The sequence below is a fragment of the Penaeus japonicus genome, unplaced genomic scaffold (genome assembly GCF_977035675.1).
Source record: "Penaeus japonicus unplaced genomic scaffold, GWHDUDI00000001_assembly GWHDUDI00000011, whole genome shotgun sequence".
Taxonomy (NCBI): Eukaryota; Metazoa; Arthropoda; class Malacostraca; order Decapoda; family Penaeidae; genus Penaeus; species Penaeus japonicus.
Window position 1 is genome coordinate 30955266 of NW_028234413.1, and position 12500 is coordinate 30967765.

The 12500-nt window shown below is 39.1% G+C and overlaps 1 protein-coding gene across 1 annotated transcript in view; it reads left to right on the plus strand.

The window, feature by feature from the left end:
• LOC122267792 (uncharacterized) overlaps nt 1–12500 on the plus strand; it is a 54731-nt gene that overhangs the window by 4024 nt on the left and 38207 nt on the right. Inside the window, exon 2 of the mRNA XM_043037943.2 lies at nt 11648–12500. This exon is cut by the window's right edge and continues 366 nt beyond it. The gene's annotated coding sequence lies outside the window, so the exon portion shown is untranslated. The remainder of the gene's footprint in view (nt 1–11647) is intronic.

Here is a 12500-nt window from a genome sequence, read left to right on the forward strand (position 1 = left end):
TCATTGCTGATTCTAAACAGGAATCGGAAACTCATACCTTGTGAAACAAACAGAAAGATCGTACTGTGGGAAAGACGAAACGGAAAGACAAATACGGTTTTGTTTCGTATAGTAATATGTGTGGATGATTGTGTTTGTTTATTTGTTTATCAATATATTTTTTCACTTTACTAAAACGGCTTTTTTTAATCATACTAAAATGGCATATGATATTTCCGCTTTTTTGTGACATGGAGTGCATCTTCTGTCTTACTTTATAGCCTCGTTCTGTTCTCTTATCTTCCCTCTTCGCTCTCCACGTTAAATTTCACGTTTTCATTTTCTTGCTTTTTGTTTTATTCCATTACATATTTTCTCATTTCTTTTAATACAAGCTTTTCCGTTCTCCAGCTCTTCTATTCATCTCGTGTTGTTGCACGGCTTGCATTCTCTCTTTCTCTTTCATTCCCTTATGTAAATGTCGTTAAGCTTCTATTCAGCCTCTCGACTTTTTGCCTTTCATTTCTCTCCCTTTTTACTCGCGGACTTTTTTTCTTTCTTTTTTTTTCTCTTTTTTTTTCTTTTCTTAAATGCCTCTCTTCCGTGCCTATTTAATTTTAGCCTCGTTTCCCCTCTCCCCCATCATCATCCCTATTTTACAAAGGCGCGTTTCCCCCTCTACTCTTCCCTCACGAACACTCAATACCTCTTGTCCGAACGTACGGGCTCTTGGCTTCCCTCGGCGCTAATTACAAAACTTTGGCCAGGTCAAGTTTTTGGCGTGGCTCCCTCCTCCTTCCTCCTCTCTCCTCCTTCCTCCTCCCTCTTCCTTCCTCCTCCCTCCTCCTCCCTCCTCCCTCCTCCTCCTCCTCCCTCCTCCTCCTCCTCCTCCTCCTCCTCCTCCTCCTCCTACGTGAACACCGCTCGCTTGGCCATAATCCGGAACACTCGCCGAGAAATTATCTCCAAACTTGCGGATTAATCTGGTAGTAAATCTTATTTATTTATCTTGCTTCGCTTTTGCCTCCCCCCCCCCTTCCTCTTCCTCCCAGGGACGGCGGGGTTGAGAAATAATTGTTCTTGTCCCTTACTTTCCTCTTTCTCTCTTTCTCTCTCTCTCTCTCTTTCTCTCTCTCTCTCTCTCTCTCTCTCTCTCTCTCTCTCTCTCTCTCTCTCTCTCTCTCTCTCTCTCTCTCTCTCTCTCCTCTCCCTTCCCTCTCCCTCTCCCTCTCCCTCTCCCTCTCCCTCTCCCTCTCCCTCTCCCTCTCCCTCTCCCTCTCCGTCTCTCTCTCCCTCTCTCTCTCTCTCTAGTTCCCCTCTCCTCTCGCCCTTTTTCTGTTTTTCCATTCATTCCACTTTCCTATCCCTCGCCCTGTCCTCACTTCCCTCATTCGCTTTTTGTCCCACATAGTCGTGGAGTAACACGAGATGGCTTCTGACTTCATCGTGCAGTTTCGCTCTCTTTCCATTTCTATTTTACAGTTTCCCGTTTGTGTGTGTGTGTCTATCTATCTATATATATATATATATATATATATATATATATATATATATATATATATATATATATAGAGAGAGAGAGAGAGAGAGAGAGAGAGAGTGAGAGAGATGTATGTGTATGTATGTATGTCTGTATGTATAGATAAATTATATATATATATATATATATATATATATATATATATATATATATACATACATATATACACAAACACACACATATATAGATAGATAGATAGATAGATATTTATATATATAGATATAGATATAGATATATTTATATATATAGATATAGATATATTTACCTATATAGATATATGCATATATATTTATTTATTTGTATATATGTATATACATATATATATTTACATATATATATATATATATATATATATATATATATATATATATATATATATATATATCGACAGACAGACAAACGGATAGACAGACAGATGGACAGGTAGGTAGAGAGACAAATAGAAAGACAGAAACAGAGAAAGGGATAAGCAAAAAGAAAGTCGGATATAGATGTAGATACAAACATACATACATATAGGTATGTTTTATATATTCTTCGCTCGTACGCCCGTCATTATATAAATGCGTCCTTTCAGCCATCGATCTATTCACTCATCCATCCATCCATCCATCACCACCTACCCATTTATTCATTCAGTCATCCACTTACCGAAACACCCATCTTCCCGCCCATCCGTCCGTCCATCCATCTACCTATTTATCCATCCATCCATCCATTTGTTTATCCAACTGTCCACTTCTCCATTCATTCATTCATTCATCCATTTATATGTTCAACTATATATGTATCCACTTCTCCATCCATCTAACCATCCATTTGTTTATCCAACTGTCTACCTATCCTTTCCTCCATCCACCCATTTGTTTATCCAATTGTCCACTTATTCCTCCATTCATCCGTCTTTCTATTTTTCTTCGCCCAATTACCCTGTCCTCCTCCCTTCGTCAATCACACCGTTCCCAGGAGAGGCAGTCAAAGCGATCCGATTCCCTAAAGGTGGATTCAGATCAGCTCTTATTGACCCCTCTCTTTTAACCCTCTTTATCTCGCTTTCGCTATCCCCTCTTTCGCCTCTTATCCATCTCCCCTTTTGGCCCTTTTAAAAAATGGAGAAAGGCGGGGAAGGGGGAGGGGAGACTGCGGTAGAAGATGGGAATTTCCTGTTCGCTTTTTTGTCTGTGTGTCTGGAAGATTGTGTCTTCTTGTGGGTTGTCTGTTGTTGTTGTTTTTTCGATTATTTCATTCTCTCTCTCTCTCTCTCTCTCTCTCTCTCTCTCTCTCTCTCTCTCTCTCTCTCTCTCTCTCTCTCTCTCTCTCTCTCTTCTTCCTAATTCTATTGCTCTTTCTCTCACTTACACTCTCTGCTTCCTTCTCTCCCTTACTTATTCATTCAATCCCTCACTCGCTGACAGTTATAATCACAGCTCAAATGGGTTATATAATCTGTGACTTGGCTTTTTCCTATCCACACTTACATGTCAGATTTATGTCTCTGTCTCTCTCTTCTCTCTCTCTCTCTCTCTCTCTCTCTCTCTCTCTCTCTCTCTCTCTCTCTCTCTCTCTCTCTCTCTCTCTCTCTCTCTCTCCCTCCCTCCCTCCCCCTCTCCCTCTCTCCCTCTCTCCCTCTCTCCCTCTCTCCCTCTCTCCCTCTCCCTCATCCTATCCTCCCTTTAGCTTAATCTCATGACTATGAATTTAACACTCGCTTGAGAACACTAGATCATGCAGACACCGACGTGCAGTTTTTCTCCTAGTAAATGAGCGTTGCAAAAGAGCTTTATACTTTTAAGATAACAAGTTTTATGCATATTCTTGTAACCTCTGCTTCCAACAGTTGAAGGAGGAAGTCATGAGGCGCTTTTCTTTTCGTCTGTAGATTTGCTTTGCGTGTTGTCTCTTTTTTGTTGTTGGATATGTGAATAGGGGATTAATATGTAATGTACGATAAGAAAGAAACAAACAAAGGTAAACTACAATCAGTAATACAGATGTGACTGAAAAGATATACATATTATCCCTTTTCTATTTATGGTCCATGGTCTTTACTTTGTATTTTTTTCTGGGATACTTCCCCTTTTACTATGTTCCTTCTAATTACTAAATCATTGATGTCTTATCCACTTACCCAATAACCTAATTATCCAGCCACACACCAACGATATTTCCCTTCGAGGCACAGCACGTCCCCCCCCCCCCCTGTGTCCCGAAATCGCGTTGCCAAGTGTCTCGTGGTTGCAAAGGTCAAGAGCAATGCATGCCGTTCTAACCACAAGAGGACGAATTATGAGAAACTTCGATAGCTATTGTTGCATCTGCATTTTTATCGCCGCTCGTGGATTTCGTGAATTTCCATTTTGATAGATGTTTATCGTATAAGCAAAGATACAGGTGCCTAAGAAAATATTTTTTAATTTACATCTCACTTTGCGAAGTTTGAAGTGACAGGCAGACGCTATTAACCCATTCATGTGTTTCATTCGCAGTGTTTCCCACTTGCTGAATGTCTATTCATGTGCATGTAAATGGCTGAAATTCGTGGAAGGACGAATTTCGCGTATATTTGCACTGAGTAACGGTTTACGTTCATGACCTGCTTTTCAAGAGTAAAAGAATTAATTTTCTTTTGAGATTTGAACAACTTGAAGTCTTTTCCTGTTGATTACCATCATACCTTTTGCTCAGAGGTATGTCAAATTTTCGCATTTACGAAAATTTATGATGATATAGACTGCTAGTGATCATTTGTGCAAAATCCACTGAGAAGGCAGAGTTAAATCTTGAAGCAGATGCTGCACAAGCCGAGATGTTTGACTGAACCTTGACATATTAGTGAATTCCAACACTCCAGTTTGCTTTTTCGTAGCAGATTTAACTCAAATTGATATTATTCCTGATGCATGCGACTGTTGGCATCTACTGTGTGTATGAATCTATATGTGCTTCCCCATGCATTCTAAATCGCACCACTGCAAGAGCTACATCGTCCTTGATAACGCAATGAATTACTAAGACGAAGCTTGAATGCAAAGAGCGTTAAATGGCCCTACAATGAATTAGAAACAAAAAACATGCGGCGACCGCGTGCCGATGCCTTAAGACTGTGACATAACCTTCAGCAAAACGACGAGTTTTATTTTCCCGTTACGACCAATAATGTCAGAATTCGTAACCCCGTAGAAGACAAACGCGGGAGTCTCCGGAGACACTTGCTCTGAATAATAATATACAAGAAGGTAAAACAGACTGACAAATTGAATATTCGCACGAGTTATTTTTGAAAAAGTAGGACTGTGGGCGTGCGACTGCCTGTGGTGGGAATGATTACGTTCTCCGCTCGGCCTCGCCTCCTCGAGTCACATGGGTGAAAGTGTACAAATCGGAGGTTGGTTCGCAGTGCACGCGTTGGGGGGTAGGGGAGGTGGGGACGGGGGGGAAGGGGGGGGATGGACGCTCACACGCCCTTCGCTGCCCTGGCTCTCTCGCACGGTCTCTCGGTCTTTCGGGCCTCGTTTGGGACGCGATGGTGTTTTGCCGTGTGATGTGCTGTCTCATGTTCTTGGATGTGTTTCTCTTGTGGTATTTCCTTTGAGTTTCTCTCGGTCTCTATGTGTGTGTCTGTCTACTTACACCTCGTTAACCCACCTGTATCTGTATATATTCTTTGTCTCACTCTCTCTCTCTTTCTCTCTCTTTGACATGTCCACACGTTAGACATGTTTTGGATAAGGTCCTTCTTGCTCTCCACCTCTTTGAACTGGTTTGACCTAACTCCACCACCTTCCTCGTCTTTGCCCCCCGCCCCTTTATCGCTCTTCTTCCTCCTATTCCTCCTCCAATTCCTCTTCCTGTTCCTCTTCCGCTTGCTCCTCCTCCTCCTCCTTCTCCTTCTCTTCCTCCCCTTCCTCCTCCTCCCCCCCTTCCTGCTCCTCCTCCCTCCCCCTGCTGCTCCCCCCCCCTTGCTGCTCCTCCTCCTCCACCTCTTCCTTTTCCAGTTCCTTCTTTCTTCAATACATCCTCCTTAATCCCTTCTCCCCGTCTGCTTTTCTACCTGGAATCGTGGAAATCAGTTCTTTGGTCCCGATGATACCGTTCTATAAGCAAGATCTGTCTGAGGATTCGCAGCTTTTAATGACGGCTGAGCTCTTACGATTTATGTCTTCTTATGAGTTGTTACTTGAGATTTGTGGTATTATGATCGTCTTATTTTTTTTTACAAAGCTTTTGTTATCTCTTTTTTTTTCTTTCACTTTCTTCTCTCTCTCTCCCTCCCTCTCTCTCTCTCTCTCTTTCTCTCTCTTTCTCTCTCTCTCATTCACTCTCATTCACTCTCTCTCGCTCGCTCGGTCGGTCTTTGTTTCACTCATCCATTCATGCAGTCATTCAGTTAGTCACTCACTGACTTTTCATCTCAGCAGAACCCCACGATAGCAACAACCTCGCTCTCGTGTCGCGCAAAAAGACGTGATTGATGAGTGCCGGAGATACTCAATATCGGAATGGTGTAGTGTGTTCTTATATGGGAATAGATATATATACACAAATACCTCATACGGACACACACACGCACGCACACACACAAACACAAACACAAACAAACACAGGAACGCGTATCCGTAATTCAATATACACACGCAGACACCTACGATATATTATCATTTACTACAAGCCTGATCTCCACAAAAGAGTTAAAGGGACCATTTCTGTACATTTTGCATCGTGCATTATGCATGATGTCCCATTGCAATCGAATCACAGTGCAATAGCCAGTAACATCCTCCGCCAATGTTATTTTCTCGTCGAGCTGAAAAATGTGTTTTATTGATATTCGTTTTTTTTTTTTTTTTTTTTTTTTTTTTTTTTTTTTTTTTTTTTTTTTTTTTTTTTTTTTTTTTCATGAAGACAGGAAGTATATGTGATGATCGATAGGAAAGTCTGAAGATAAAAAGCGGAGTGCTTATTATTCATATCATCCATTCGGTTTATGGTTATGAGCTTGGGACAGAACTGCGATCTTTATTTAGAAATGGATGTATACGATCACTCATCCTTCCAGATCTAGAAGTGCGTGGAAATGAATTAGTTATCGTCGTCTTTTGTCGATATATAACGAAAAATAACCCCAGGATACTGAAAGAACTCCAGAAAAGTATGAGTCATTGAGGAAATTGCGTTTTTTTTTAATTATACAGGAGGAAAATGGATGAGTATCCTTAATGTATCATTTATGAACATTGTCTTCGTCGTTATTAAAAGCAATCCGGTTAATATTTTTGGGATATGATAACATTAACAATAGATATTTGCATATTTCTTCTCTTTGTGTCGTCTTTGGTAATGGTAATCACCGAGATGAGTATTATGAACTATTACTACCACCATTAAACGACAGTCTTTTATAAATAATAACAAGTAAATCAACAATGAATTGCAATGAGAACGTAATGATATTGATGCGTGCTTTAATAGTGCATTTTCTGAAATATGCAACAGAATAAAAATAAAGTAAATATCGAACAGAACAGGTGTGTCCCTCTACCACAATATGAGACCTTCACACGGCCCCAAACCCGCTACTTCTGACACCTTCGTCAGGTAAACTCGAGGGCGAACACCTACCTCCCTATACACCATCAGACTCCACGGTCGATCTCCCAGTCGTCACCCCATGGAAAAGTCACCCTTATTGACACCCAGCAGGTGCGATCTATCAGCGGACGCCGCCAATGAAGTATATTGCGTTCTAAGTTTCAAGTTTAATACGGAATAACGGGTCGTCCTTTTCGCAGACTCTCCCTGGCGTAAATGTTTAATAGGCTGTGTCATGGCCCACCGCTCGTGTTGTGTCGCGGGATGCTTATTTATACGTTGCAATAACAGTTTGCTTCTGACTGAGAGGCTGGGTTTATTATGCTCAACATTTCACGGGAATTAGGTTGGATTTGCAGGTGACGGAAGAACACTCCGAGATTTTATTCCTCTTTCATTCGTGATTTCATTTCGTTCTTGTTGTTTACTATTGTCATTTTTCAGGGGGTTGATATTGTTTGTTTTTCTATCTCTTTTATTTCTGTTTTACATTTTCTGTTGAATTTTATATATTTGTAAGAAAGAAACTTGAAGAAAGTTTCTTTCTCTGTTGTTGCTCTTTTGTTCTACTTTTTCTTTACCTCTCCACATGTACACTTTTCTGTCTTCTCGTCTTCTCAATTATCACTTTCCCTCAACACTATTTGCTAATTATTCTCCTCTCCCTCTCTCTCTTTATCTCTCTCTCTTTCTCTCTTCTACTTCTTCTACTTCTTCTAGTTTTTCTACTTCTACTTCTTCTCCGTCTTCTTCCTCCTACTCTCCCTCTTTCCCTCCCTCTCTTCCTCCATTCCCCCCTCTCCTTCCCTCCCTCACCCCCTCTCTTTCTCTCCTTTCTTCCTATGCATTCGCTCTCACGTCCTCCTCGTCACGTTTCAAGGATACTAATTAAGGAATAATAACAGATTCGCCATTAAACAACGCCGAGGGAGCCATGGCGGCGCCTTAAAGCTCTCCCGCCCTTTTCTCTTTTGTTTCTGACCCTCCTCTCTTCTGTTCCCTGTTTTTTTTATTTCCCTTCTTCGCTGCCTTTCTTTTCGCTCATGTATTTTTGTTTTGATTTGTTTGGTCTTGTTTTCTCTTTGGTCTTTGGCTTAGATTGTAGGAGTTCGCATATTTCTGTATATTTCTCATTCAAATGTTTTTTGTTTTGTTTCTGTATACTGTATATTTCTCATTCAAAATGTTTTTTTGTTTTGATTTGTTTGGTCTCGTTTTCTCTTTGGTCTTTGGTTTAGATTGTAGGAGTTCGCATATTTCTGTATATTTCTCATTCAAATGTTTTTTTTTGTTTTGTTTCTGTATATTTCTCATTCAAATGTTTTTTTTTGTTTTGTTTCTGTATATTTCTCATTCAAATGTTTTTTTTTGTTTTGTTTCTGTATATTTCTCATTCAAATGTTTTTTTTTGTTTTGTTTCTGTATATTTCTCATTCAAATGTTTTTTTTTGTTTTGTTTCTGTATATTTCTCATTCAAATGTTTTTTGTTTTGTTTCTGTATATTTCTCATTCAAATGTTTTTTTTTGTTTTGATTTGTTTGGTCTCGTTTTCTCTTTGGTCTTTGGCTTAGATTGTAGGAGTTCGCATATTTCTGTATATTTCTCATTCAAATGTTTTTTTTTGTTTTGTTTCTGTATATTTCTCATTCAAATGTTTTTTGTTTTGTTTCTGTATATTTCTCATTCAAATGTTTTTTTTTGTTTTGTTTCTGTATATTTCTCATTCAAATGTTTTTTTTTGTTTTGTTTCTGTATATTTCTCATTCAAATGTTTTTTTTTGTTTTGTTTCTGTATATTTCTCATTCAAATGTTTTTTGTTTTGTTTCTGTATATTTCTCATTCAAATGTTTTTTTTTGTTTTGTTTCTGTATATTTCTCATTCAAATGTTTTTTTTTGTTTTGTTTCTGTATATTTCTCATTCAAATGTTTTTTGTTTTGTTTCTGTATATTTCTCATTCAAATGTTTTTTTTTGTTTTGTTTCTGTATATTTCTCATTCAAATGTTTTTTTTTGTTTTGTTTCTGTATATTTCTCATTCAAATGTTTTTTTTTGTTTTGTTTCTGTATATTTCTCATTCAAATGTTTTTTTTTGTTTTGATTTGTTTGGTCTCGTTTTCTCTTTGGTCTTTGGTTTAGATTGTAGGAGTTCGCATATTTCTGTATATTTCTCATTCAAATGTTTTTTTTTGTTTTGATTTGTTTGGTCTCGTTTTCTCTTTGGTCTTTGGTTTAGATTGTAGGAGTTCGCATATTTCTGTATATTTCTCATTCAAATGTTTTTTTTTGTTTTGATTTGTTTGGTCTCGTTTTCTCTTTGGTCTTTGGTTTAGATTGTAGGAGTTCGCATATTTCTGTATATTTCTCATTCAAATGTTTTTTTTTGTTTTGTTTCTGTATATTTCTCATTCAAATGTTTTTTTTTGTTTTGTTTCTGTATATTTCTCATTCAAATGTTTTTTTTTGTTTTGTTTCTGTATATTTCTCATTCAAATGTTTTTTTTTGTTTTGTTTCTGTATATTTCTCATTCAAATGTTTTTTTTTGTTTTGTTTCTGTATATTTCTCATTCAAATGTTTTTTTTTGTTTTGTTTCTGTATATTTCTCATTCAAATGTTTTTTTTTGTTTTGTTTCTGTATATTTCTCATTCAAATGTTTTTTTTTGTTTTGTTTCTGTATATTTCTCATTCAAATGTTTTTTTTTGTTTTGTTTCTGTATATTTCTCATTCAAATGTTTTTTTTTGTTTTGTTTCTGTATATTTCTCATTCAAATGTTTTTTTTTGTTTTGTTTCTGTATATTTCTCATTCAAATGTTTTTTTTTGTTTTGTTTCTGTATATTTCTCATTCAAATGTTTTTTTTTGTTTTGTTTCTGTATATTTCTCATTCAAATGTTTTTTTTTTTTTTTTTTTTATTATACAGGAGGAAAATGGATGAGTATCCTTAATGTATCATTTATGAACATTGTCTTCGTCGTTATTAAATGCAATCCGGTTAATATTTTTGGGATATGATAACATTAACAATAGATATTTGCATATTTCTTCTCTTTGTGTCGTCTTTGGTAATGGTAATCACCGAGATGAGTATTATGAACTATTACTACCACCATTAAAACGACAGTCTTTTATAAATAATAACAAGTAAATCAACAATGAATTGCAATGAGAACATAATGATATTGATGCGTGCTTTAATTAGTGCATTTTCTGAAATATGCAACAGAATAAAAATAAAGTAAATATCGAACGGGGGGGGGGGGAGTGGAGTAGTCAGAGGAAGGGAGGGGAAGAAGGGAGGGGGGATAGGGAGAGGAGGGTAAGGGTCGAGTCAGGGAGGAAGAAGAGGAAGAGGAAGACGAGGAGAAGGAGGAGGAAGAGGTTTTCCGAGTAAAGGATCATTTACAGCCGTGCATTATTCTGAAGGAAATGTCTAGTTTTCTCGTTTCTCGTTCGCAGGATGGTGGTGACACGTATCTGCTCTCTCTCTCTCTCTCTCTCTCTCTCTCTCTCTCTCTCTCTCTCTCTCTCTCTCTCTCTCTCTCTCTCTCTCTCTCGATCTTTCTCTTTTCCTCTCTCTCTCTCTCTTCTCCATCTTACTCTCTCTCTCTCTGTCTTCCTCTCTCTCTTCCTCTCACTCTCATTCTCCTCTCTCTATCCTCCTCTACTTCTCTCTCTACCAATTCAACATCTGTCTCTCACTCTACATTCTCTCTCGAGATTCTCTCTCTCTCTTGCTCCCAATCTCTCAGTATCTCTCCTCTTCTCTCCGGCAGCTCTCTCCTCTCTCTCTCTCTCTCTCTCTCTCTCTCTCCCCTCTCTCTCTCTCTCTCTCTCTCTCTCTCTCTCCATCTCTCTCTCTCTCTTCTCTCTCTCTCTCTCTCTCTCTCTCTCTCTCTCTCTCTATCTCTCTCTCTCTTCTCTCTCTCTCTCTCTCGCTATCTCTCTCTCTCTCTCTCTCCGCTCTCTCTCTAGATTACTCTCTCTCTCTCTCTCTCTTCTCTCTCTCTAAGCATAGATCCCTCCTCTCTCTCTGCGTGCCTCTCTCTCTCTCTCTGTTTCTCCCTCTCGTTCTCTCTCTCTTACTCCCTCTCTCCCCCCCCCTCTCTCTCTCTCTCTCTCTCTCTCTCTATATATATATATATATATATATATATATATATATATATAAATATATATATATATATATATATATATATATATATATATATATATATATTGTCTACCTTTCTCTCTTTCCCTCTCTCTTCCACTCCCTCTACCTACGTCCTCCTCCCTCCCTCCCTCATTCCCTCCCTCCTTCCCTTCCTCCCTTCACCCCCCTCCCCCGCACTCAGCCACCGCACCAAGAAGAACACACTATAGCTATTATCCCTTGCTATTTCGCTCCTCCAGGGATGCATAAGGGAAGGTTTTATGGTTATTGAAGATGTTATTAAGAAGTGCACGCGCTCCTGCCATTTTCTTGGTTAACGGACTGATTAGTGAGGAATAATTTACGTTACGTGGTACTGAAGTTTCTCTATCTCATTTCAGGGTGACTCTGCAGAGGACGGGAGAATGTGGAGTTGACAGCTTCTCGGAGAAGAATAAGAAATAGAAAAAAAAGTCGATGAGATGAAATGCAGTTACATCGCGGCCTGGAAGCAAAAATAGAGGGAAGGAGAGAATAAGAAAATATTTATTTTTTAACGTGAGAGAGACTTTTGGCCACACCTGGGATGACCGCGTCTTGATGGAGATAAAACACTTTGGAAACTGTGCGACGGAGCAGGCAAACTTTTCATCCAAGTTTTGAGCTCGGTAAAAAAAAAGAGAGAGAAAATATATTAAAAGTTAAACAAAAGTGGAACGGAATCTGTAAGTGTGTGTGACCCATCGTTTGACCAAGACAAAAGGGAATAAAAAGTTTTGGAACGAATCAAGGAGACTTTTCCTTTCGTCTTCATTCAACGCCCGTGTCCTTTTGCCCTTCTCCCTTTTTTTGCATTTCTCTTTAACGTTCTTCTAACCGTCTTGCGTTTGCCAAGCGTACGAAAAGGCGAGTGCTAGAGGACGCAGGTACAACTATTAAGTGTGTCTTCACGAGGAAGGCGCTGAAGGTGAAGGAGGAGGAGGAGGAGGAGGGAAGCGAGGAGGCGGCTGGGAGGTCACGCTACACACTTACGCGCACTACATGGAGCTGAAGGAGCTGAGGCGTGTCGCTGAAGCCTCACCTGTCTGGTGAGCGTCGGAGAGCTTTAGGCAGCGACTGATATAGAAGCAGTTCGATGCGAGCCGTGACTGGCACTTCTTACGACGAGGCGAAGGCGGGAGGACGAGGAAAAGTGCGAGGCCTACATGTAGACCGTGACTGGGAAGAGTTAAAGGCGAAGACGCCGTAGCCAGA